Source organism: Poecile atricapillus, chromosome W (genome assembly GCF_030490865.1).
Source record: "Poecile atricapillus isolate bPoeAtr1 chromosome W, bPoeAtr1.hap1, whole genome shotgun sequence".
NCBI classification, from domain to species: Eukaryota; Metazoa; Chordata; class Aves; order Passeriformes; family Paridae; genus Poecile; species Poecile atricapillus.
The window spans coordinates 6,403,119-6,429,754 of record NC_081288.1 but is presented as its reverse complement, the minus strand read 5'-3'; the positions used below and the strand labels follow the sequence as shown (position 1 = coordinate 6,429,754).

At 37.4% G+C, this 26,636-nt stretch overlaps 1 protein-coding gene across 2 annotated transcripts in view; it reads left to right on the top strand.

Annotated features, from left to right (window-relative positions):
- LOC131591957 (USP6 N-terminal-like protein) overlaps positions 1–26,636 on the top strand; it is a 109,603-nt gene that overhangs the window by 5,268 nt on the left and 77,699 nt on the right. The window lies entirely within an intron of this gene.

The window sequence follows — 26,636 nt, the reverse complement described above, 5'->3', positions numbered from 1 at the left end:
TGTAAGACCTTGCTGTAGTCTGGTCTCATTTTCAAGAAGTTGAGTTCTGTAACAAGATGATGTGTGTTTTATACAGCATAAATAAAACATGTAACTCTGAGCAGAAAATGCCTTGGGTTTGCTAAGAATTCCAAAATTTTTGAATGCTGGGTGAATTAAAATAATTGGTAAAAATCCAACTTAAAATGAATGGACTTCATTTTATAGGAAAAAAATACATACGTTACTGAAATTCCAGTATAGAGGTTTGATCCCAGAGGAATTCTGGCATGTATTGGAATGACCTGAGCCATAGAAAACTGTGACTTTGTCTGTTATGGTGGAAAAAGCAGATGAAAGTGGAAATTTTGGTTTAGGTCATATCAGATGGGTAAGATAACCTCTTTTTAGTGAACTCTTTTGAGTATTTGAAGGTCTTGTACATTTTGCAGATGTGAGACTTCTTTGTGCAAATTTTGTCAGCAGTGTTACTTGGCCTTGCCTCACGTAGAAATAAGGATAAAACTTCTTTTGCCCAGGAACTGTATTTGTAATGTAGCTCATCTTCAACACAACTGTACTGAACATGCTGAAGGAAAGGCATCTTGTTCATAGGATAATTATAGCCTTTGTTAGTAAAATAAGACCATTTCAGTTTCTGGGAGGAAGTGAGTAAAGAAAATTGTTGGTTAAATTTCTTGTCAAACTAAATGAAAAATGATTGTTCTTGACATCTGGAAATAAGAAAGAATGATGAAGAAAATATAACTGCTAAATGTAGTGGAGGAAAAATTACACCAAAAAAAAAGGCCCAAAATAATTGCTGAAGTATAGGGTTCATGCTGGTGTAGATAGAACTGTTTTAGTTTTTATACAGATTTAGTTCTATTTTCTTTCATATTGCTGTTCACACTTGTTTTCTTTCTGATGTTTAAAGTATTTGATGTATTGCATAGAGGACAATTTTCCAGGCAGTTATTCAAGTACTGGAATATCCTGATTTGTCGAACACTGTATGTGAACCTTCATTTGTTTTGTGGAGCTTTTCATGTGCAGTCATTGCCTTATGTATAGTCCTACACATAACAAATAACTGACTCATGGTTGCTGGGCTAAGTGTGACTTCCAGGGTTCTGCTATGATGTTAGTTTGGATACAGCACATACAGACAGTGCCAGAGCAAAATACTCTTGGTTTTGGTCAAGTTTTGAGCTGATTCCAGACTGGAGGGTTCAGCTGTTCATTAGGAAGAATGAAGACCCTTATTCAAATGCAAGACAGCATTTTGGCAGTACTTTTTGTGGTGGTCAGTAATGATGTTCTTCAATTCAGGACACTGCTTTCTTGTGGTGGATTGGATGCTTAAGCCTGTGGTGTGATGGGCTTCAAGGGCACAACACAACGTGCTACTCTTTAAAAACATGGTTTAGAGAAGATTAGATGTTTTATATTCAGCTGATGCTGAATTTCTTAGTTTATGGTCACTTGAGAGAAACTTGAACTGTAAGCACAGCCCTTAGTTTTATGTTCGTCTTTCCTAAATATCTCAGTCAATAAGATAAGAATCATATCTTATGAAGCTTTGTTTATTTGTGTTGTTCTGTTTATGTGTGTTTATTCACAAAATCTGTGGGCACCTAGAATAGTTAGATGTGTTAAAAATGGTGGGAATTTCTATTATTCTTAAATTGTGTATCACCTAGTGTCATTCAAACAAAAAATCTATCTAAAATTAGGTAATCTCAGCCTTCAGAAGGTCACTAAAAACTCCAGAATGCTATTATGTGCAGACTACATGATTGAATCCTTCTTGTTATTTTCTTGTGATGTACTTGATTCAATATGTATTTCCACTGCTCTTTGTGAAGGGCTGCACTAGATGCTAAGTCCTAAAATGATTAAATCCTTTTACTAATATCTGTACTAAATTTCTTCACAAGCAGATCATATCTGTTTGGGTTTTTTGCCAATTTTATTCACAAACTTATTTTTACTATATAATATTTGTTGTTTACCATATAAAATTTGTTACATAAAGCTTGTTATTTTATTTAAATACCTTGTAGAAGTAAATCTGTTAATATGCTGGTACTTCCAAAGCACACACATGGTTATTTTTAGGATAATGATTGATTAGTTTGTTTTTTAAAGTGAATGAGAGATCTACTTTTTTAATAGTTACCAGGTGTGTAAGTGCATGCTTTGGATCCTGTTGTACTGGATCTTCCTGTGCTGAGGAAAGGCATTGTCAGAATTGCAAAGTTCACCATTCATGGTGGTAGTTTGTTGTTGGACAATACAAAAAATCTGTAAAAACTGAGTCAGTCCCTGTTAAGGCTTTTATTTCTGTGGAATAGCTCTGTAAATGTCTGTTTTCATAAATAAGGGTAAGACTGATTGGTATTTGAAATTGTGCTTTTCCGTTGTATGTCTTACAGGACACTGAGGTCATATCCTTAAAGGGTTTGCAATTGTATCAAGTGTAGCTGAGTGAAGTTGATTATTGATTTGTTTTGTATTTAAAGATAACTTTTCAGAGAAGTCCTAGTGGATGCAACCTGCCTAGAATGTCCCACCACAGAAGGAGCTGATTTAATCTACATTTTCTCCAGATATTTAGTGGCCAGAAAATGTGTAGTGTCATGAAAATTCTTAATAATATAAACTTTGTTCTTTATTTTTGGGGATTTTCCTGTGCTTTTCTCCTTTGACGAAAGGTCAGTACAATGAAATTATTTGAGCTGCTGCAGCGAAACTTAAGGTTGGTGCACGCTATTGCAAAAAGCTGCTGACATCTTCATTTTTTCCCCTTAAATGTATAAGATGCAGTGCCAATTTATAATACAGAATATTTCTTTCCTGACTTTGTCTTTCTGCTTTTAGTTTTATTTCTAACACACTAAAAACTTAATGCTGCATGCACTTGGGAAGTTCACCTGCTTCTTTGTGCTTCACTCCCATCAGTTCAGGTTTTCTTGCTGTTTGACTGAGGGTAGGGTGAGAGAATACATTTTGAGAGATGCTGTGCAATGTAATCTTACATTCTGTGAATGGTTGGTGTGGCCTGGTAATGACTGGGACAGTTTTTGCCTCACCAGTTCAAATCAAGCCCACAATGGTGTGATTAAAGGCTACTTCTGTTTGATGGTTGGTTACATACCTTGACCTCTCATTACAGCTCTGGCTTTCTAGTCTGTGTTCACAAAGGAACCTTATGGTTTTGGGATTTCTAAAAACATAGGGTTTGGGTTTTTTTCCCTCTTTGTTCTTACAGTGTATGTAAAGAAATAGTTTCTGCTGTCAGTTTCCCTGTTCATGAACAAGGAACTTGGGAATTAAAATAAATGTTAAGGTCAGCCTTAACATTTTAGGTCAGCCACATGAAGGTGTAGTGCTGTACTGAGACTCCCCAGGCCAGGCTGGATGGGGCTTGGATCAGCCTGGTCTAGTGGAAGGTGCTCCTGTCCATGGCAGGGGGATTGGAACTGGATGATTTTAAGGTCCCTTCCAACTGAAACTATTCTACACATTATTATTTCTGTGCTTGCAGCTGAGCAAAATGTTCTGGGCATCTGTAGAACTCCCTGTCCTAAGGAAGGTCTGTGAGTTAAGGCTGGCTCATTTTCCCCCCTCATCCCCAATCCCCTCTCCTGGTGTATCAGAATAAATCTGCAGTGAACTGAGGACCAAGTCAAACTGTTCATAAAATAAATACTGGGAGACAGACTTTTTGTTTGTTTTACCTGAAGTGTAGGTGGCTGTGCATTTTGTGTATTGTGGGTAAAGTGTTGCAAATCATTTTAAAGCTGAATGATTTGGTGCAAGAGTCTTTGTAGTCATCACTTCTTTGCAGTGAGCTGAAATGGAATGAAAGAAAGGAAAAAGTCTAGGTTCTGATTCACTGAGATGACAGCATACCGGGGAAGGAAAGCTTACAAGTAAACTAAAATACTTTTACAATATGTAATAATGAATAGTTAAAGGATATCAGATTATTATGTTAGATGCTAGCTTTTTGGTTTATTTTTGAACCATGAACCCTGAAAGCCTAGTCATGAAATGCAAGCTTGAAGCAACAGTGAAGTGTTTTCAACAATTGTAATTTCACAGCACAGCTATCTTCTAATCTTTATAAATACTGTGACTTGAGAAGTAGAGAAGAAGCTATTGTGTCTCCTGGGTTATTTTTGCTGAAACTTGAAATAATAATTCTCTATGAATAACTGAAGGTCAGAATAATAAATGGTTGTTGGATACAGGGGACAAAGCCATAATGCAGATTTGCAAAAGGTGGCCTTGAAGACTTGTGATATGTTTGTAAAAATTTTAAGAGTTAAATGTAACTCCCTTGCAACTCAGCTATGTGAAAAGGAAACCCACAAGACTCTTAAATAGTAAACTACTGTATATTAGTGACCCCCTTAAAAATATGCTCCATTGATAATATCAGTGTTTATTTATTTTTTTCTCATTTTTTATTATTGAATTATTATTATTATTGAAACTGTCAAGGGAATTCACTGCTGTAACTGTAGTGACACATGAGAATTTGGATGATGTAGTAGTACACTATTAGCTTTTTCACAGTGGGGTGTTGAAGCATGAAAAAGACGTCGTTTGGCTCTGGACTCGTAGTAGGAGAACTTGTCTCCTGGTCTTGCCTCACTGTTACACTTCTGTGTTTACTTTTCAGACCTGTTTTCTTGGGGTACTGTTACTTGCTGCTCTATCTCCTCTTCATAGTGCAGCTTGTACCTGGTGAGACTGTCAGCAACTGGGCTGGAGTTAATTTTCTTACTCAAAATAGAGATTCAGAGATCAGAATTAATGAGTTACAGAAACCTGTATGGTCTCAACAAGGGAATTTTGACTGAAGTTTCATTAGAAAGGTCTGGGCAGCAGGAGCCAAGGCTGAACTCAGGGTCTTAAAATTTCATGACTCTTTAAAATGTTACTCATGCCAGTAATGGGTCGGTGTCCTTTGCCTGCCTGAATTCCTGCATTATTCCTTGTTACAGTGGCATTCATGAGGCTGACTGGAATTGGGTGGGCTCCCTAAGCTATTGCCTAGGTAGCTGTGTCCATGGTTGCACTGCTGCCCTGCAGGGAAAGCAGTGCAGGGGTGGGGATCAGTGATCTGTGGGTGAGATTCTGGTAAATCTTGTTTTTGCCTTGCTGGAAGTGTTCATGGAACTATAGCTTAAGTTGTTCAGGAATGTGGTAATCTTGGGCTTCCTCTGTGCTAAGCAAGGAGAGGCATCTCCAGAGGGCTAATCAGATCTTGGATGACCCAGTTTCTCACCAATACTGTAATTAAACTGCTCCTCTGAGTACACAGGGTGCATGAGTAGCAATAAAATATAAACTCAAATCCTTTGCACAAAACTGATGCATCACATGGGGGAAATGCAGGCACATTAGTAGAAATCTGTTGTTTTGATATTTGCATTTTATTATATTGGATTTTTATTCAGTTGATGTAATGATGCGACTTCTCAGGCCTTGTGGATTTTTTTTATTTTTTTGCTCATGGTACAGCTATTTAAATATATCAGAAGACAAATGGAAGCTTTTTGGAATTTGTCTGTATTTAAACAGGTTTAAAATTAATTTTTAAATTTGTTTTCATTATCCTTTATTTTTGGTCACTTTTTAAGATATTTATGGCTGGTAAGTTGTTGCTTCCCTTGCACTTAAAATTTATGTTTAGGTCAAAGAGGCAGATAAACAGTTTTTGATTTTTTTTCTGTCATTTATTTACCTGAACAAAGTAAGTCTTCAATCACCGTAGTCAGAAATGAAGTTGCATCTTTGCAGACAGTTGCAGTTACCAAAAATGTATTCATCACATCCAGAATCTGTCTGCAGGTGGTAGGTTCAAGTTCAGTAATGTCACTTTTTATAGGGCTTTACTAACAAAGAGGTATTGTATAATAGTTACTGTTTAAATTAATTAATGTGTAGTAAAGTCAGATTTGTAATTCATTTCAGATACATTGGCTGAATATTTTTTAAAAAGTGTTATCTTTTTAAAGGTATTTTTTAGTATTTTTTTTTTTATATCTTAATTTCTTTTTCCATAAAGGGAACTTCAAATCTATCTTCTTTCATTTGGGCTTTTTGCTGGCAGGTTGATGGGGCTTCTCTAAATAAATTAGTGCAGCATGGCACCTACTTTTAAAGTGATGTAATTTCTGTTTGTAAACCAAAATGTTGGCACTGGCAGGAGACTATTGTTAGTTTTGAGCTGCCAGGAGAGCTGTGGCAGGAAAATTACCATCATTAATGTTGTTGAAGTTCCAGTGTTTTCATATAGACACACTGTTCCCCAAATGTGTCCTTTTCAGGCACTTGCACGTTTGTTTTGCCAAGTTTGTACTGGAAATTAAGGTTGGATTATTTACAAATTATTTACTTTATGATACTCTAGCTGTGTGTATCTCTAAAACAACAAGGATGATAGAAAGATGGTTATGATAGTAATTTATGTATATTTAAACATTCATTATGTGTTTTATTTGTGATATCTGTTACATAGTTATTTTCTCTTTACAATGTAAAGTTATATATCTACATAAAATATATTAATTTTTTTATGTGTTTATAAATAAAGGAGCGTAATCTCTTGACATTTGTCTGCCTCAGTGTTTTGATTGGTGGCCGGTAAGGAGTGCTTAATTATTATGACTAATTGGCATACACAGGAGTACATGCCTTTGGCATGATAATATTCTCCCATTACATATTTTTTTATTTAAATCTTAGTCTTTGGGCCTCTTTCTGTGCTCCTTTATATAGAACATTGCATAATGATGCCTTTATCGTGCGTCTTTGGTGCTCCTGCAGCGGGAGTAGTGAGTAGCACAAGAACACTGTAACCTTGTTCTCTGAAGTGAGTATCAAGTATCTGCCACTATGTAAGCAATTCATATTTCTGGGATCCTGTTCATCCTGTGATAAGTTGAGGGTGGTATTCAAGTACATTCCAAAGGGGGAAGGATGCAGAAATTCCCAACTAAAATACAGATGAAAAGCAACAGTTATAAATGTAGATGTTTGGGTGGGCACGTCCTTCTCTGCATAAGGCACTGCGTAGTCACAGAACAAATGTTGCAGTTACTGCAGGAGAACTTTTAGAGGTTGCAGTTTTAAGCTCCCTGATGGTGGTGTTATTTCCTGTTGAATCCAAGAATTCACAAAACAGCTGAATGGGATGAAGGATTAGAAATGGACTAAAGAAGAACTTTCCCAACAGCAGTGTTAAATGAGGTGTTCACAGGACTTTCCTTGCCTGTCGTGAGTCATGTTGATTCTCACTTACCATGCAAATGATTGAATAATATGCAGCCCTGTGTAGGACAAGTGAAGTACTGTTGCTCAGTGGTGTAACTTTATCACAGATAGGAAAAATAATTGAGCTGCAGTCTCATTTAATATTGATGTTCATATTCAAGAAACAAAGCACCTTGATTTAAAAGATGTGTGGTTATTTTAAGCTAAATTGACTGTATTTCAAGAAAAACTATTTTGACATGCTTTACCCAACTCCTGATAGGAAACAACTTTGATTTGTAATACAGTTGGAAAGTATTTGGGGTTGTTGCCAGAAGTAGGGTTATGTAAGTAATGTCAATGAAATTATTGGCTCTGTATTTGTTTAAATTTAACATCTTTACTTAAACTCTCCAGCCTGTTATTCTTTTACTGTTTACAGGGATGGTTGCAGATGTTTGTGGTAACAAAGTAGTTGCACTTAGGTGATATCCTATCAATCAGCTGATTATAAGGCTTGTTAAAGCTCTCATTGCAGAGGACCCTCTCCCCTGTAATTGAGATACTTTAATTCCTGAAGTTATGTGGGAGATGGGCAAGATAGCACTGGAATTTTTTCAAGGCTGTTAGTAAACCTGGACCTATCCTGTTCAAAATTTCTGAAGCAAGCACAAAGCTGTATAGAGCTTCCAAGTTCTTCTGGTTTGGAAAGGTGGTGTGATGTGTTGTTTTCTTTCTTCTTTTCCTTCTTTTCCTCAGTTTTATTTTGTGTAACATAATGGTCTCCAGAATGGAAGGCATACCAACACACTGTAGAACCTCAGTGCTTTTGGCCAGGGCAGTCATTAATCTAACAGATCACTAATGTAAAAGGGCACTTTGTTTTAATAAAGCACTTCGGTTTGCCATAGGAGAGGATTCTTGAATGCGGTCTTTCTGTTTTAGCCTTGAAAAGCTCTTTGAAAACCTGCCTAATTCTGTGGTGGAGTGCTGAAAGCCTTACTCAGAGCTCTTTTGAGCACAAGTCAGACTTGCCAGAATTTTTAGGGACATAAGGAAGTAAGTCTCTCACCAGAATGTTCTGTTGCATTCAATATAAAGCTTTTTCCTTCTCTTTTTCTTTGTAGTAGAGTTTTATACAGCATTACATGAGGAGTTTTATTTTGTGGTGCTACTGTGTCCAAGTAGTACAAACAGTACTGGCATAACCTTCCTTTCCTGCACTCCCCCAGATTTAGCTTTGGAGATGACACTTGTGGGCTGCAGCTCTGAATTCCTGGAGTGATGCTGTCCTACAGCCATGCTTGTGGTCAGGCTGCTCTACAGACCCTGTTTGCCTTGGGAGCTTTGGCAAAGTTACAGCTCATTTTCTATCTGGCCACAATAACTAGACAAGCTTTTAACTTCCTCTCTTACCCAGTTGCATCAAATTACACTAAGAATGTTTGAAGGATGTTATGGTCTTGGAGAGCAGGAGAGAAAAAATTTGGTTGTTGCTTGCTGTAAAAAGATGAGGAACAAATTGCAAAGTGTCTATTTTGCTTTTTATTTCCTCCCCACTTCCTTCCCTGCCCCACCTATGTCAGAAGCAGTGACAAAAATATTTGTATGTTTTTCTTCAAGTATGTGGTAGGAAAGTTTTCTTTTTAGAGCAAAGGCTAATGAGTCACTTTTAGTGACATTTTAGTGTTTATTTATTCCTTGTGCATTAAAACAAACTAAAAGAAATAATATTTATGTGAAACTCACTGTAAGGCTCTTGAGAGGTTCCTTCCCCCCCCCCCCCTTTTCTTAATGCAATCAGTTATTAAGTGGAACATCCATTTAGGAGAACTAACACAATTTGTGGTTTTAACACTGTATATTCAGTGGACTTACAGGGTGATATAGCAAGGCCACGTTACCTGGGTGTTACTCAGTGAAATTTAACAAGGATAGATCCCCTGCATGGGGGGATGATGGCACTTCTGTTCCTTTAGCACTGGTATAGTGCCACTGGGAGTTAAAATGCTAAGTTGCATTGCCTGAATGTAATGCTGGGTAGAGTGATGACCCTTCTTGTCTGGACCATGGCAGTTGTTGGCTGAAACTTGGCATAATTTTGCATTCTCTGCAGCTGCAGAGAACATAGAGAACAGTAAATACACTACAGTTTTCCATCTGCCAAAACTGGGACAGTGTTAGTAGGTTCCTCTGTTCTTGTTAATGGAATAAGTAGGAAAGACATTCTTCATTTGGATAAATTGATTGTCTTAAGGTGAAGCTGACTAAAGAAGTCTCAGATGGCCAAATGTTTCCACCATTTTTCCATTGATGAGGGAATAGGAGAACTCTTCAACAGATTAACATTTATATGTTTTTGTGGGAAATAGGATCAGATATGAAGTGGGTCGTGCTCGTTACAGTGCACTGAATAAATCCAGATTTAAGAACAGAGGAAAAACAGAGATAACCATGAAGGTAGCTGCAACCAGCTGTTTCGAAAACATCTCATATATAGCTCTAGCATTAACCTTGAGTAGTCACAATTAATGATTGTTATATTCAAGTGCTAATTTTGGATTTTTTAAACATGTTAGTTAAAATCTGCTTTGAAAGACTGCATTTCTGAATGAACGTAGAAGGATATAGAAGTCTGAAAGTGAACAGGTAATGGTGTCTCCCTTTAGAACACAACTGCAGGAAGCAAATAGACCCAGGTACATTTCCTTTTAAAGGAGGGTTATTCCCTTCTGCTCTGTGTGACCTTTGGGTGAATTTCAATTGGCTACTTTTGAAATGTTGGATTTGTTCTTCCTTTGACTGTGTCTCTTCATAATAGTATTTTCATCACTAAGGTAGATTGCATTTGTGGGATTAGATGCCACCTTAGTGTTAGGTTAGCCTATTACTGAGTATTCAAAAACTTGAAAATTTTGATTTTTCTTGCAGAGACAGAAAGCCATGCTGTGTACCATTTGCTGCACAAAGCTGCAAATACATGGGCTTAATAAAAGTAGTGTGTATTTTGCAGTGGACTAATAAGGTTTGATGTTCTTCCTGGTGCCTCTCTACAGCTGCATTTTATTACTTGGATTTAATATCAGTGTAGAAATGTACATGCAGTGAAGGATTTAATCACACTAACAAATAGCAGTGCATAGAATTTTCTAGTTTTTCTTTGCCTCCGGGAGGTACAAGATTATTAGTCTCATTCACATCCTCTTCAAAAGGAAACCAAGTAAGGGTTTAAATTAAAAGCAAAGTTTTTATTTTTCTTCTCTCTTTGAAATGAACATACATTCACTTTTATCAGTCTATGCCTGATTAAACTAATGAGTGTACTTTGACTTTAATATTAGTGCATGTAAGATGGTAATAGTTTTGATTTTTGTTTAATATTGCAAAACACAAAAAATCTTTAATGGCTAGTGTGGCTTCTTTCTGTGTGCTTAAGTTTGACAGAACATTTAATGATATCCTTTAGCTTAAGATAAATTTGTTGGTTATCACTACAGTCATGACCCAAATCCAGTCAGTATAAAATTGTGGCATATTCTGTTTGAAGTGCTGCAAATGCAGGAAACACTGCATATTATTGGGGAATATATTTTAAATAGTTTTTGTCATTGTAATTGCAAGAAAGTCTTCTAGGATGAAACTTTTTTTCCCTCAGAAAAATCTTCATTTGCAGCTAAATGCCATTTAATATGGTGAAGACTGAGAAATCCTGTGGGGTGTGTGCATTACATGAGATGAGATCTTGTACTACCATCCTCTTTATTCCTCCTGTTTAAAAAAAAAACCCACCAAACAATATTTTATCAATCATTTAAAATGGACTGTTTAGATACAACATTTTTTTGGGGGGGGGGGGTGGGGGGTGGTGGTGGAATTGCATTTACTTTGTTGTTGCTTTCTTGACTGTTTCATGAGCCTTGTAAAGTGACCTTTTGGCCTTTGAAGGACATGGTGTGAGTGTGAGGAGGAAGAAATTGATTTAATTTGAAGATTCAATAATAAGAATCTGTGATTCTATTGTTACTCGTTTTCTTAATGCTTTGTAGCTTGTTTAAAACAATCCTAATCACACAGACCCAAAAGACATGAGTATCTCTGTATCTGAGGAATTCTGCACTGCAGCTGGAGCTATCCCTTTTGCCAGGTCTTTATGGGTTAAATATCTAAGAGCTTTTGGAACCCTTTGAACTGTTGCTAAATGGTGCAGTTTAGATACACTTGTATGTCTGAGTCTACAGTTCTACAGAAAATACAGGAGCAAAGATGAAGCAGTACCCTTTTCTCATGGAGGTAACAGGTATAAAACACATTTATTGTGAAGAAAAAATAAATTGTGCATTTATACATGCTTTTTTCTTTTTTGTAAAATTTTTTTGGAAGATCTCATCAAGACTTACATGAGCACAAACTTCTGATACTGATCTCCATTAGTGTCCAGTGTCTGTTATCAGGGTGATAAAAGTGATCTACATGGGCATTCCCTTGGCTTCATTGTGGCTGCCTGGGAGATTCACTGAGCCACTTGCAAAATGTATTGTAGCAAGAGCTGAGGGGATGAAAACTGATGCAAGAGGTGTGATAGTGAGAGCACTGAGCAGGGATGGGATTGTGCAATGTGTAGTTTTCCTTCACTGTGTGCAGTAAGGTCTGTGGAATGTGGCCCTGTGTTTTTCTGTCTTCCCTTTTTTCCCCAGTTACAGCATTTGTTTTTCTGTTTTGGGTTTGTAGGTTTTTTTCCTGGAACAGGTAGAATTATTTTCATTGACCATTTATTGAAGTTTTCCATCATCTGAATTTTATGAACAGCTTTCTTTTATGTTTAAAGTGTAAAGAAAAACAGACTTTAAAAAAAAAGCTTTCTCTTGAAATTGCTTTTCCAGCCTTTAGATCAAGCTACTTTCTCTTTCAAAGAAAATGCTTTCTAAATAGGGCTCCTAGATTTGCATCAGTTTCTTTTAAAAACTGCAGCCGTAGTTTCATGCTTTAAAACTGGTAGCAAACCTGCTAGAAATGAAGAAAAAAATATTCCTAAGTGGATGCAAATTCTGTTGGATTAAGCAGTTACTGACTCTAAGGACCATTGAGAAGACAGTGAGGACGTTTATTTATCTTTATTGATGCTTTGTAAAATGCATAGCCAAAAGCAGTAATTTTTTGAAAAATGAGCTCCTGAATAATAAATGGGATTCTGTCACTGGTGCAAACATTTTTACAAGAAAGGCTGTCAGAATTTCACATAGGAATTCATGAGAGCTTTGGGTTTTCTTCTTTTCGCCTCGTCCGTGCTTCAAAGACTGATCTCTAGAAAATAATGAAGATTAAGAATTTAAAGTTTCAGAGATTTATGCGGTCAGTTAGTTATTGATCTGGAACTCTAGAATTCTCATCCAACTACAATAGATTATTGAAAACTTAATAAAAACTGTAGGCTTCAGTTCAGAGATTGGAAAATTAATTCAAAATATTAGTGAGAAACAATAGATAGCCTACTTCATAGCAGCAGCATAGTAATAATTTCTGTTATGATATATTGCCTGTCTTAGAACTCAATGCCTAATTGTTTTGAGATAACAATTTGAAGACCAGTTGTGACAAGAAAAGTCAGAGAGGAGTATCATAAAATAAAATGTTTCTGGGGATAGTTAAGGTATTTATTTGCCTTAGCTTCTGAATAGAGTTTATCTGAATTCATTTGTTTTTGCAAGAAATAAGCAGATTTTTTTGTGAAAGGACTATGCAAATGTTCTTATAATATACTCTTCCTTTTATTTGATTTTTAAAGAATATTTCCCCTGATGCCTGACTTGTATTTCCTTAATCTTTTAATCTATTCTTGAAAACTTTTATCCTGCATATGAGATAGTGGTTCCAGATGAAAAAAACAATTTTCTGAACCCCTTTGCTAAGATGGGAGGGACGATGAAGGAGTTGTGCCATGTGTGGTTTCTGAAACTGTAGCTTTTGAAGCAAACATTCCAATGGGTCATTAAGAGCAGGTGCCCTCACTTTCGATGGCTCTGGAGTTTTTACAGCCCCTGTTCCGGACAGCCCTGCTGACTCGCACTGTGCTGAAACACCTTCTGGGTGTTACAGCCTAGAAAGGAGGGTCCAAAGAGCAAATGCACCCTGCTCTCTTGTAAATCCTCTTCTCCTGCCTCTAACATCAGACTTTGCTCTATTGCAGAACTAGCGTCACCAGAAGTGGTTTGTGTATTTAATTTGCTTTCTAGAGAACTTGAGGCTTGATCCCACTGCCATTGAAACATTAGTGGCAGAACTGCCCTGAGCTAGGACCATTCCTGCCCATTTTGTTATGGGCTCTCCACTCCCTCGGGTGTCAGGCCTGAAAGCTTGGCATCTTAACAATGTGTGGAGTCTAGCAGGTACGGAAAAGGACATAATTCTGGCTGTGGGGAACACAGGGGAGGATGATGAAGCCAGATATGGACAGGTTTCTGCAGAGATGTTGGGAACAATCAGTGTGCAGAATATGTGAATTCTGGACAGTTCAGGGTTGATAAGAGATGGAAAAAGAACAGTGACAGTAACTTTGCAGGGCTGTTGTTCCTATGAATGAAAGCCCTTGAGCCATTGCAATCGGTTGGTTTTTTTTCTGTTAGTAGCTTGTACGTCTTTCTGTAAATGAGGACACAACAAGCAGGCGCTTTTTGGGTAGCTGCAGTGCTGCCTGGGAAAACGCCGGGGGTTCTTGACTGTGTTTTCATAGCCTAGACAGAATGCCGTGAATGTGTAAACATTACAAATTAGAAGAAGAGAGTGAAAGAGAAAGTATTAAGTCTTCCTCAGACTTAAATTCTGGTCTTCCCCACCCCCTGTCAAATACCTTTGACAAATACCCACTGAGCGATCCTTCTCCAGCATCATTTGTGCTAGAAATGTGTTACCTCCTGGCAATATGCTTCTTGAAAAAGAACTGCTTCCAAAGATCAGTTAATTATAATTACGTTAACGGAAGCATTTTTATTCTGAATTATGATAGCTGACTAACCAGGATGCAGGTCATTTTGTTTATTATGCTTGGGAGGGATCAAGGGCTGTACACAGTGATCCACAGAATCCAGTCCTGGTTAACTCTTATGTCCAATACCAATGTATTTCGTCAGGTTTATAACATGTACATGATTTCTGCATTCCCTGCAATTTTGAAGTCAAGGAAGAAAAGCAAAATCCAAGATCACCAAGCACATATTGCTTAGCAAGCTCTCTGTTGAAGAAGAAAAATGCTTGGCAGAGATCTGTGGTCTGTGCATTGAATATGTAGGACTACATTTTTCTCAGACAGAATCGACTCAAATTGTTACATTAAATTTATGACATGGTTTCTTTGTGGTTCACCTTGTGTATCTGTGTCAGAATTGCTGTGAACTTCCATCTGGTGTATCCTTGCCACAGTGGGTGTTTTGTCAGGATGTGTGGTCTGAGAGGTGGCAGTTGTAGTGACAGATTGTATGGAAGTATCAGTTGGTTCAGTATCAGTCAAAGATAAGAGTGAACTATAACCAAGTTCTGACTCATGAGTAACAGATGAAATTATACAGTTTAACTCATTTTAGTGTGTTTTATTTCTAGAAGTCTTTTTGGAATTGCCTCTATACTAAAGCAGCTTTAGTGTTGCTGTCTTAGGGTATAAATTGATTTGAGGAAAGACAAATAGCAGCCACCAAGCTTACTGTGTAATTCTTCAAAGTTTCAGTGATTTGTTGAAATTTATTTACCATGCTTACTGCAGACTTGCACCATTTTCTTTACATTGCATATGGAATGTTGTTTACATTTTCCTAAATTATTTTAAGGCTTTGTGAGTTTTTTCAGTTTTTTTCTACATGCCAATTGCCACAATAAAGAGGAGAGCGAAACTACTGTGCATACCAACTTTGGAAACTGTTTCATGTTGAGGAAGGCAGGTGTGTGTGAAAATGACTTCCAGTCCTGAAGTTCTTGTGTGTCTTGATTGAAAAGGGAGGACAGGGACCTGTACCAGCAAGGTAAGGGACAGTTTGGAAAAAGAGGAACAACTTACTTTTTGCAGTTGGGAATAAGTACTGAAGTGCTTAATTTCTTCCTTTTTAAATAATTTTTCACAGGAGCAGGTACAAGTCATGCCTTCTAGTTCTTTCTTCCTCTGCTCCCTCCTTCCCAGTTGTTAATTTTTGTCAGTCCATCATACTCTCCTTGTTCCAGCACTTGAGAATGCTGCTGTAGCAGTGAGGTAATCAAGTTCATTTAAAAATCAACCGTAGTATCTGCAAGGTGTATTCTTGCTTTGGAAGGCCAAGTAGATCTCTTTTTTTCTACCTTTCTCCTCCTAATCATAATACGTTAATATGAAATGTTTAGTAGTTCTCTAGTAGTTGTGTTTTGTGCACTATGAACTTAGAAGTCAGTTTTTTTAGAGAAAATTTGCAATGTAATATAGTGGCAAGTAATGGTATTCCTTTGGTTTTATATGTTTGACTTGAAGATAAGTTGTTTGTTACTCATCTAAATAAAGAATAAATGCATCACAGTGAGACAATCAAGGAAAAAGTTCTTCCAACTGCAATTTTTTTTTTTTGTGATAATATTTGGATTACTAAATAATGGACCTCCAGGTAAACCTTACTGCATTTTACATCTTATTTAAATGTTCTGAAATTATAGTTGTTTTGGAAGGGTCTGCTTGTAGTGCTTCTCCAGACCTCTCTAGGTATAAAGTCATTGGTCTTAAACCTGGAATTTAACTTCAGGTGCAGGAGTTAGAAATTGTTCTTAATATGGAAAAGTTGAGGATTCTGTCTGTAACATTCTGAAGAATCCTTTTTCAGGAAGGACACAGTGTGCACTATGTGTTTACAAGCTTCCTCTTGGATGGACACGTGAATGTTTGCAGAGTGGGAGAAGAAATCAGACAGCCTAGCAGGGAGAAGGATTTTACTTGTCTTTGTTTTGCCTAAGTAAATAGGATAGAACTTTGGGTTGCTCTTCCTTCTGGCAGGGATTAATGGACAGGCTGTGAATGAGACTGACATAACAGACATAGTTTGTAATTCCTGTGCTTTGTGTGGTTCAAGAGACTGACATGGATGTGGATAAATATGCCAGTAAAACTTAAAATCTGAAATGCTTGTGATGAGCAGCTGGAAATGGAAAAATGGAAAGAGATGACCTCTTCCCCCTCTCCCCATCTAACACTTAAGCAATGGGAACAGAAGGTCTCAAGGCCAGAGAATGTGGCCTGTGGTTTGTTTTCGTGTTACGGTTTTCAGAACATGTAGTTGGCTTCCTAAACTGATCTGTGTGTGTGTGAGGCCTCTCAGTGCTGCATAGGAATTTGGTTTTCTGAAGCATTCACAGAGCCTCTTCAGGCCTGACAGTTATTTAAAGTGATCACATAAAAGATGATTCCTCTTTTTTTTTTTTTTTTTTTTTTTGGGATAGCTCTGCAGAGGCTTTGACAAAAGGCACTTCTGAAGCGTCTTTGTACATTTCCAAATGTTGTTAAAAATGTTGCAGGGCACATAGAGCAATCTGTCTGTGTAAAATTACCTGACAGAAGTAATGGCAATACTTCTGCTGAAATGGTTCTCTGGGCCTCTGGTGGTGGCTGAGAGAATGCCTGAAATATTCCCAAGATTTCCAGCGTGCTTCCTGGTATGTGAGAATTCTTCTCACGTACAAGTGTGTCAGAGGTTTCTCTTTGAGGAGGGAGAAAAGGAACCCAATCAATGTCTTTAGCAGGAGCTTACTTGTGCCTGGTGGAGTTTCTGCAGGCTGGGTTTAATTTTAGTTCTGTTGGCGGGTCTGACGCTGGCTCTGCACTGCACCGGAGTCTTTCTTTAAGCATTACGTGAAATTTCATGAACTGATACTGACTTGAAAAGAGGATGCAGCCACACTTGTTAGTTACTGAGCCTAGGGGAGCACGCTGCATCTGTCGGCAGTCATTTCAAGGGTTTTTTTTCTCTTTAGCTGTTTTGTGAACGTTTCCTTTAAACTTTGTTTAGAGACATCAGTATGCGTTCTCTGCAGTAAATAATTCTAAAATGTTCTGTAGAAATACATTTAGGACTGCTTGTGTTTTTTTGTCTCCTTGTGCTGAAGTCACTTTAAATCCATCACCCCAGCCTGTAGAGTCGTCAGGCAGAAATCTTCCTGGGAAGGTAGATGAGTTCTTCCTGCATCAGTTTTGCTTGAGCATACTGAAGGCAGCCATGTAATAAGGTGTAGTAATGAAACCTGTTGGAATTTTAGAGGAGCACCTGGTTCCTTTGATCTTGCTAATGAGCAATGATTCAAGTGCTACAGATTGTAAAGGATCTGGTGTCGCCAGCAAGACGGAGAACAGATGCTGCCCGGAAAGGTAAGAGCAGCTCTGGTATGTGCTCAGTGTTCTCAGTAACTTGCTGTGAATCAGAAATATTCTAGAGTTTGGTTGCAGTTAAATTGCATACTTGATACTTAAAAATGCTCTTTGTTGTGGCATGTACAGCTGCCAGAATTTGACTTAGAACTATATTAAGCCTAATTATTATCGTTTTTGCAATTGCTGCTTTCCCAAAGAGAATCACAGTGATGTTTATTATGCTGAAAACTGAGTTTGTCAGCATCTGTAACTGGTTGTTTTTTGTTGTTTTCTTTTTTTTTTTTGTGGTAAAAACATTTTTGTTGTCAAGAGAGCTGAGGCTGTGAAAATAGCAGTTGTATTCTGTGTAATCCCATCAAAATAGTTTTTAGAGTCTTAATGCTGTAAATGAGAATAAGAGTAAAAATGGGCTTCTTCAGTGCTTATGGAAATGAGAGACTGGAAGTACACAGCTGCACTGCTGGCTAGGTTTTACAATTAGATTATTTCTAGATTACAACTAACTTCAAAATCCAAAATGCCTCTTGCAACTGTATATAAAACTACTTGAAATAATCAGTGATTGTTTCAATTTAATTGGTGTTAAATGTTGTTGTCGTTTACTTCAGTGTGTTGAATGTTTGTTTTTTCTTTGCTAAAGTAGTGCCATCTTTTGTTGTATCTGGCACACATATCTAATGAGGAACTGATTAAACACTTCTTTTATCTTTTACATCTTAATTATTTGCTACTGCTAAATATTTGGTTTGCAGAGGAACTAAATAATTTATAGGGCTAACTTAAAAATTTCACTTCTTTCTTACTAAAATTAATTTTCTAGGACCAGTTTATTTTGTATTGGATAGGTTGTGAATAATTTGGGATTTATAGCATCTGCTTGTTACTGTGTCATTTGTCTGGTCTGCCCTTATGTGTAATGTGTGGCTTTGGCAAGTACCTTTATTTCAACCCAAGTGACATCAGGCTACTCTAATTGTAATAAGTCAGTTAATGAAACACCTCTGTAAGTAAACAACAGGAGTGAAGGTAGAACTGGGCTCAGCTGTTACCCTCTTATTCTGAAAGAAAAAAAAATATAAGCTTCCTAATTACTTCCTTAGATTTTGCAGCAATTGGTGGAACATCCCCCCCAAGAGTTGTATAATTTCATCCCAGTGAATTACTCTTTCAGCACTGTTCACTGTTCATTTTTGATTTTGTGCTGCTTCCAGGGAAGGACGAAGGGGCAGAAGTTCTACTTGTCTGTTCTGCACATACCTCATTAGTCAGGCAGGATTTTTATAGAACTACTGTAAGAACTGTTTAAAAAGATGTAACAGCAAAACTCAAAGAAATGCTTATTTATTGGAACAGATTTAATGGGAATTGAAAGGGAAAGCTTTGAAGAACATGAGGCAATGCTCTTTCTCAGTTCTAAAGCTTTCAGGTTTTTTTTTTTTTCTTGATTGTTTTACTCCCTTGGTGAAAGACATTAATTTTGGTCATTGTTTGGGTGGTGTTCTCAAGCTGCTACTATCTGAGCTAATTAGGTGTTAACTCTTACAGAACCTGGTGGTGCATCTTGACAAGCAATATTAAGATCTTAACGTAAAAAACATTCAAGTATTCTGAAGAAAACATTTACAAAAGATGCTAAATGATGACAGGTTTTGGTGATGGATACAGTAATTTGAGTACACATTAAGTTTTTTCCTTCACAGCTTGCAACATTAGGCATCTGGTGTACATGGAGGGCTGTATTCTGCAGAAATGACTCATTCTCAGTATTGTTCTCAGGAGATAGAAAAATGGACTTGCAGAGAAAGAGTTGCTAAGAAGCCCACTGTGAATATGAGGTGAATCCATTGAGACATGCGGGATGATGTGTGAAAAGTACTTTCAAATTGGTGTTACTGAACTGTAAAGATTTTTGAATCCCAGTCCTCAGGTGCATCCTCTTCTTTACTTTTTAAAAGTGTTTTCGTTAGAATATCATTTCATGGGAGGTAAATGTTTCAAAGGAGCACAGTGTATTAATTGCATATTTCATGCGTAGTATCAAGTTAAAAACTTCTTTAAAACTGAAGATCCTAATCAAGTAACTGTTTTTATAAATAGTACATAAGGCTGGGGGGGGAAAGGATTCCTCTGCACTCCAATTTTCCCAAGATTCATTTTCAGACTGAGGCTTAGAAGCACAGTTAATAGCCAAGAGAGTGTCTTTTTGCATCCATCATTCAACATCAGAAGCTTGTTATAAGGTCTGCAGTAAGCACAGCTACTGTGGAGATGAAAATTCAATCCCTGCAGAAGAAATTCCTGCAGAATGCCATTTAAAAGAACCACATTATTAATGCTTCTTGAGTTGAAATGTGGATTTAATGGGGTAGCTGAAGAGCCTGACAGAGTTGTGGAGTCTTTAATTTGTTTTTTTTATGGGCCAGTCTGTTTTCATTGTGGCTGTGACCTCTGCCATTGGTTAAATTAAATTTAATTTTCTGTATCATAAGAGGTTGATAAATAGGTGGTTTTCAAGACTAAATCCCAGAGTCAGGCAGTTGTGAGCATGAGCGTCCACCTTGTCTCCCAGTTCAAGACTTGGAGTTCTGGTTTTGTCTTCAGTCTTTGGCTGCTGAGGCTGACATCAGAAAATCCTTCAGTAGGCCTGGGAGTCTTGCTTAGTGAATACATGAAGTGAGCTAAACAAGTAGGTTTTGATTTATAATGTATCACATTTCCACACTTTTTAAAATCTTGTGCTGTTTAAAAATTGAGTTATTCAATTTTTTTTAGGAAAAAAGTTACATAATTGTTTTTCATAATCTTCCAATTGCAGTGAAGCTGAGTGTGTAGAGTTTGTTGTTTGGTTTTTATGGGTTTAGTTTTTGGGAAACTCCAGACTCTTAGCATATTTAGATAATATCACATTTGTGAGAGGAAAAAATTACCACTAGTCATTTCTTGTCAGAGGGGTAACACTTTACATCCCCTGCAAGTCTGAAGGTGAACATGAAGTTATGAAGAAATTTAAGAGGTTGCCGTTATTTTATTTATGAAATTGAAAGTCTGCTTTGAATAAAAGGATAAATCATGGCAATATAAAATTCTCTTGACAAGCATTCTAATATGAAGCCAAACATTTTATGAGATGAAACCTTTCTGAATTTTAAAAAATAGTTCAGCTATTACTTGTCCTAGAGAAATACATGTAGAGTATAAATCTACTAATTATTTTCTTCTTTTCCATCACTAAAATCCTGGTTGAAATTCAAGTTGTTTAAAATTATTGAAGTAATACTCATGTTTACTTCTTTCCTCCCTTCTTCCTCTTACAGATGGCTACAGAAGAACTTAATTGGCAACATCACCTTGATGTTAGGATATAAAAAAAGACGTTGTATGAAAACATTTCTAGCAGATGGGACAACTGAATTGAATTCCCAGAATTAAAAAGGGGTGCAATATTTCAGTGTGAGAGAGAGAAAAATGAAAGAAAACTTCAGTTTGATTTTTTTTTTTTTTAATGGAATGCAAGAGGAGCCATGTTTGGTTACTGCACTGTTTCGGCCTATGAGATGTGTAAATGTTGGGCCAGCCAAGGATAACTGTGTTTAAATTCTCCAGCAACAAATGTTGCTTGGGAAGTTACTGGCTGGATTCAGTGCAGACAGTACTGTGGTGGTACCTTGTATTTCAGACTTAGCCTTGACAAGGAGTGAACAGTGTTTTTTTGGTTTTGTTTCTCTGGGCATGGACTAAGTTGATTAGTTGCGAGATGGAGAAAATAAAATAAAGGTCCTGCATCACGTAGTCGTGGTGTTTTCTCTTTACCTTTGGTGATAGTAGAGGAAACGTGTACTCAAATCAAATGCATTTCATTGAGGCATCTACTGAAATATGGGAAACTTCCTTCAGTCTCTTGATTTTTGTTTGTTATAGCATCTTTGCAAGGAAGGCTGAGAGTTTTTCCTCTTATGGGAGGTTCCAGGGTTACATGAATTTCTTATTTCATTTCTTTTTATAATACTGTTATAGTCCTGGTTGAGTATTTTAACTGATAAATGCTGGATTAGAGGTAAAGGTTTCTCTAGGCTCATATACCTATCCTTGAATGACTTCATTTTTTTAAAGGAGACTGGCCAGAAGAGCCAAGTTAATAAAAATTAATGAGCTCTTCAGTGAGCTGCAAGCAGGGAGTATATAAGTATATTTTTTTTCCTCATTAAATATTAAATTCTGCCCACACCAGTCAAGATACAAGATAATGTATTGTAGTCTGCAGCTCATCAGTACAGGTACACAGCTTAAATTCATAATTTACCCTGGCCAAGTTTCTAGCAGTGTGACAGAGTTTAACTGTATTTCAGCAGTTCTTCTGACATTATTTGTGCTGAAGTTTCAGCTGTGGTTTCACAAATAATTGATTCTGGCAGAAATGACTTCTCCTGCCTTGCCTCTGCTTCTCACTTGGTCTCTTCATCCCAGTTCAGATCCCCACAGAGCTTCACCTGTGTTTGTGTAGCCCTGCACTGGTTTGGAGTGGGACGCTGTACTTTTCATTCTTGTTGAGCTGCTGTAACCTTGATGAGTTTAACTAAACCACCTGCTGGAGCAGTTGCACAGAGGTGCTTGTGAGCTCCAAGGAGAAGCCAGCAGTGAGATGTGAGTGACTCCATGGGGACAGCCTTCCTTTAGTGGTACCACTGGCTGAGGCTAATGGAGAATACTGGTGGGACTTCCTTCTGCTGGAGTGCGAGGAATTCACCACAGGATGATAAAGACACAAGTAATAATACAGGTGGATCACTGCACATCTGGACACACACTGACTCATCCAGAGTGTTTTTACCTAATCTACTCTATTTCTGTTGCTGGCATTCACCATGTCTCACTTTAAATAGTAGTAACTTTCATGGGTTACACATACATCGTGGATTTTCTATTGAGTTTCTTATCCTGACGTTTTATTGCCTTTTTACTTAGCTTGAAATTTTATTCTTCTTTGTGTGATGCCAGCTGCAGTGATTAAGAAAGGTCCTGGTGCGGCTTCACCATATGTAGCTGTTAATGGCTTACTTTAGTGTCTGTGTATTTGGTTATTAGGTAGGTAGCATCATTAAACAAAGTCTGTAGATGTTGTATCTTGGGAATTTGCCTGTGGCATAACAAAATTAATACAGACAGCTAGAATTAATTTAACAATGGAGTAACTACAGAGAAAAGAAGCACTACTTGATCTCTCATTATGCAGTAATGTTAGTCACCTGAAATGAGCTAATTTACAAGCAGGTAAGCACAGCAAGGCAACTCATTGTCAGCCTCCTACCATGATTTGTTACTCTAGTGTGTCTTGTGGTTATTTTTGGGAAGGTGTGACCCTAAGCTCATGAACTGTCAACTGTAATATTTTCAATAATCCTGAAATACAATTTTAGTCTTCTTATTTGCAGCACGTGGGAAATGTGGGAGCTTAGCATAAAATATTTTTATACAAGTAGGCTTGAAAAAGAAGGAAGAGAAGGGAACACTGCAGTAGTGTAATAGGGAAGAGCACAACAGGTTTGCAGTAATGTTTCTCCTAGATGGGACAGAAATTCAGTTCTGTGTACATCAGCACAACTGTTTTGGCATCACTGAAGCTGATCTGACTTGCTGTGTGTGGGGATCTGCAAATCCTGTCCTGGTTTCACTGCAGCAGGAGGCACCTGACAGCTGGGTGAAAAGACCAACTGAAAACAAGGTGGATTTGTTGGGTTCCTTGAATGAAGAGGAGAGTTAATGATTCATTCAAGTTTTTGCTTAACATTTGGGAAGATAAATGAGTTACATGGTTTTGAGCTCGAGCTGGTAGGATGAGTATATTTGGCTTTTTGGTTTCAGCGATACTTCAGCTGAGACAAAGATTCTGTTTGCCTGAGGCATTTGGTCCACTGTTCAGTAGAGCCAAGATCTCAAGCCTGGATCTGAGCATGGTGAAAAGCTGTTTGTAACCTGTCCCTTTCCTTCTCTACCAGCTCTTGAGCTTTTATCACTGAAATGTGGATTTTACAACTAAGACATTTTAGTTTTGGTTTGGAGACTTTTGAGAAAAGGCTGGGAAGTTCTGCCTGAAGGATCTAGGAAAACAAGTAATTCTCAGTCTTGCGTTTTCATAGTTCAGGTGAACATATTTTTCTGATCTTGATTTTGTTGGGATGACAGTTGCATTGTGCATATGCTGTTTTGAAGCATGTAGAACTATTTTCTTCATTTTGATTGTCAAAGGGTAATGCTGTTGTTATTTTACATGAGCAAGTATATTCCTTTCCTCGAAGAAAATCTTGTGTTGTTGAGATGCGCACACCTAAAGCAATGAGGGATCATCTAATTTTTTAAAATGTGTTAAGTTCTTAAGTTTTCAGTATTTTATCCTCATGCTTATGGAATTTGGAATCCAATGTTAAATATGAATGCTGAAACCCATGTTTGTTAATTGAGAACCTGTTAATAGGTGCAGAATTTATTTAACAAGCTTGAAAAGGTGTCAGGTTTTTTTTTTGGATAGGATTAAGCAATGGTGCAGAGATAAATGCTAATACATTTGCCTGTTTGTTTTCAATAACTTAATATGTGGTGAATATTTCAAAGTGACAGGGTCCCAGCTGGACATTTTCTACAACAGATAATTATAGCAGTTGGGTGGCTTAGACAGTGCTTTGGTGTATATTGACATTCACAACTTCCCTGGATGTCTTATCTGGGCTCTTCAAAGTATTTTTGTCCTATTGAGCTTCTAGATCTTTTGCTATAGCTTGTACAGAAAACATCCAGACTTGTCCGATCAGCTGTCAAAGCAATTTTTTTTTAGTTAATCCTGTCTAACAGCAAATAAAAATACTATTTTTTCAGTGGATTAGCTTCCACTATTTCGTCCTTCTGGTTGCAAGTCCAAGCAGTTTCTTCTAAAGGAAATTATCTGTCAGCATTAGTATTAAACTATCTATAAAAATGTTAAGTTGAACTGAATTTCCAGATCAAACAGAAAACTTAATTAATGTCAATTAATTAAATTCTTGATGGAAACGAGAAAATAAGTACACAGATGCCCAAGACTGCTGCTGTCTCCTTGCTAATAAAGCAGCTAACAAAGCATTTTTAGCAGTACCTGGAGGGGGCAGGTCCTTGGTGAAAATAATTTCCCCAAGGAGCAGACTCTGCTCTGTTATGCTTCATGTCCCAGGTGATGCAGGTTTTTCCCCCAACTGTTATTTTCTGTAGCATTATTGCATATCAGCATAAACAAAAGCAAATAGATGTGCAGGCACTTGATTGCACACTCTTTGCTCCAGGAGAAGAGCACAACCCCTGGGTCAGGTGTCACAATCACTTAACTCTGCACCCCAAGCCAAGGTATAAATCTTGGGATGCGCCACATGGGCTCCATGTGTGCAAGTGGGCTTTGGTGTAAAATGAGTCTGGGCTGACTGGCCACAGCTCCCATGAGCAGATTCTGTCCATATGGAGAAGCTCATGGATATTCAGCTTGTGGACTTTGGATATTCTTGTTTGCCCAATACCACTGCTGGGTTGAAGGTGTTCTCTACTGCCACTGGGAACAGCTTGAGTGCACACTTGCATGGAATTGGTGATTTGAGCAGTAACTCTGCAAGATAGGATTTACCTGTTCCTTTAGTCTCAGAGTGTTCTGAAGACCTCAGGGGTTTTGTAGCTTTTAAGCCAGGTTCACCCGGATTCACACAGTTGAAACTGTACATCCTTAGGGAGTGAAAGTTGTGTGCTGCAGTTGATATTTTTCCTTCCCTTCCCACTGTGTGTGTTGTAGTTGGTTTTGTTGTTTGTTTGGTGTGTTGTTTTTTTCTTTGTTTAACAGTAATTTTTTGTCTGGCACTATTGTGCTTTCTGAACAGCACATCATCACAATCTGGATGCTCCACTCCTATGGCACATTTTCCACAGGACTATTATAGTCTAATGCAGATACAAATGAAATGCAAGTGGAATACTAGGAAAAGCAGTCTTGTTATTTCCCTGTGGTTTAAGTCATCATTGAAAAAGAAGTTTCTATTAAAGGATCTAAAAATCAAATGTCTTTTTCTTGGCATTCATGTTATAGTGATGTGATGGCTGTACCTTCTTGTACCACTGCAGGCACCAGTTATATCTGAACATGGAGTATTCAAATATAACCTTTTTGCCTATTATTTTTCCAGGAACAAATAGTGAAGTCCTGTAGATTTTATGGGCAAATCAGATTGCACAAAACTTTCTGCATTTATCAACTGGCAAATATTTTTATTCTGTGGAAATTGAAGGGGAAATCAGTTATTTTTTCTTTTCCTTGTCTTTAGATGAGACATTTTTCTTTTGAGATTTACCTAATGTACCAAGCAAGATGAGTATGTAAACATCTGAAGAGGAACATGAGTGTGAACAGGCAAGTTTCACCATGTTACTAGGTGATAATTTTTTCCCCCAAATATTTTGACTAAAGGGCACTCTACAAGGCCTTTTTTATCTCCACTTAGTCAGAATTATCTTATAGAGATTAAGGTGGAGTTTCAGGCTTATTTTTTAGAAATAAATCCTTCAAAGTTTTAATTAATAATTTTGGTTTACTGATTCCCGTCACAGAATGGAAGTGAAGCTTTTATTGCAAACCTCATTTCTGAATGGGAAATAGCAGGAGTCTGAAGGACGAGGTTGTAATGCAGTTCACAGGTCTCAGCTGGAATGTGAGAAGTTGCCTTGATCTGAGACTTCCTCTTGCTGATAGAAAAGGAAATACTGTTTGTGCTAATGAAGGGACTTTGGTAACTTGAATATGCTGTGATCTCTCTTAGAGAAATATTTTCTGTTTCATTTCAAGTCACATTGTTTGGATTGGTGGAGCAATTCTTCATCACTTTCAAGTGTTCGGTGTTCCTGGGATGCTTCCAGGGCTCCCCAGTGTGCAATATACTGCTGATTTCAGGCATTGTACTTTGCTGTGTGATGTATAAATGGCTGCACCATTGCTCTGTGTCCTAATTTTTCTCCTCCTGTA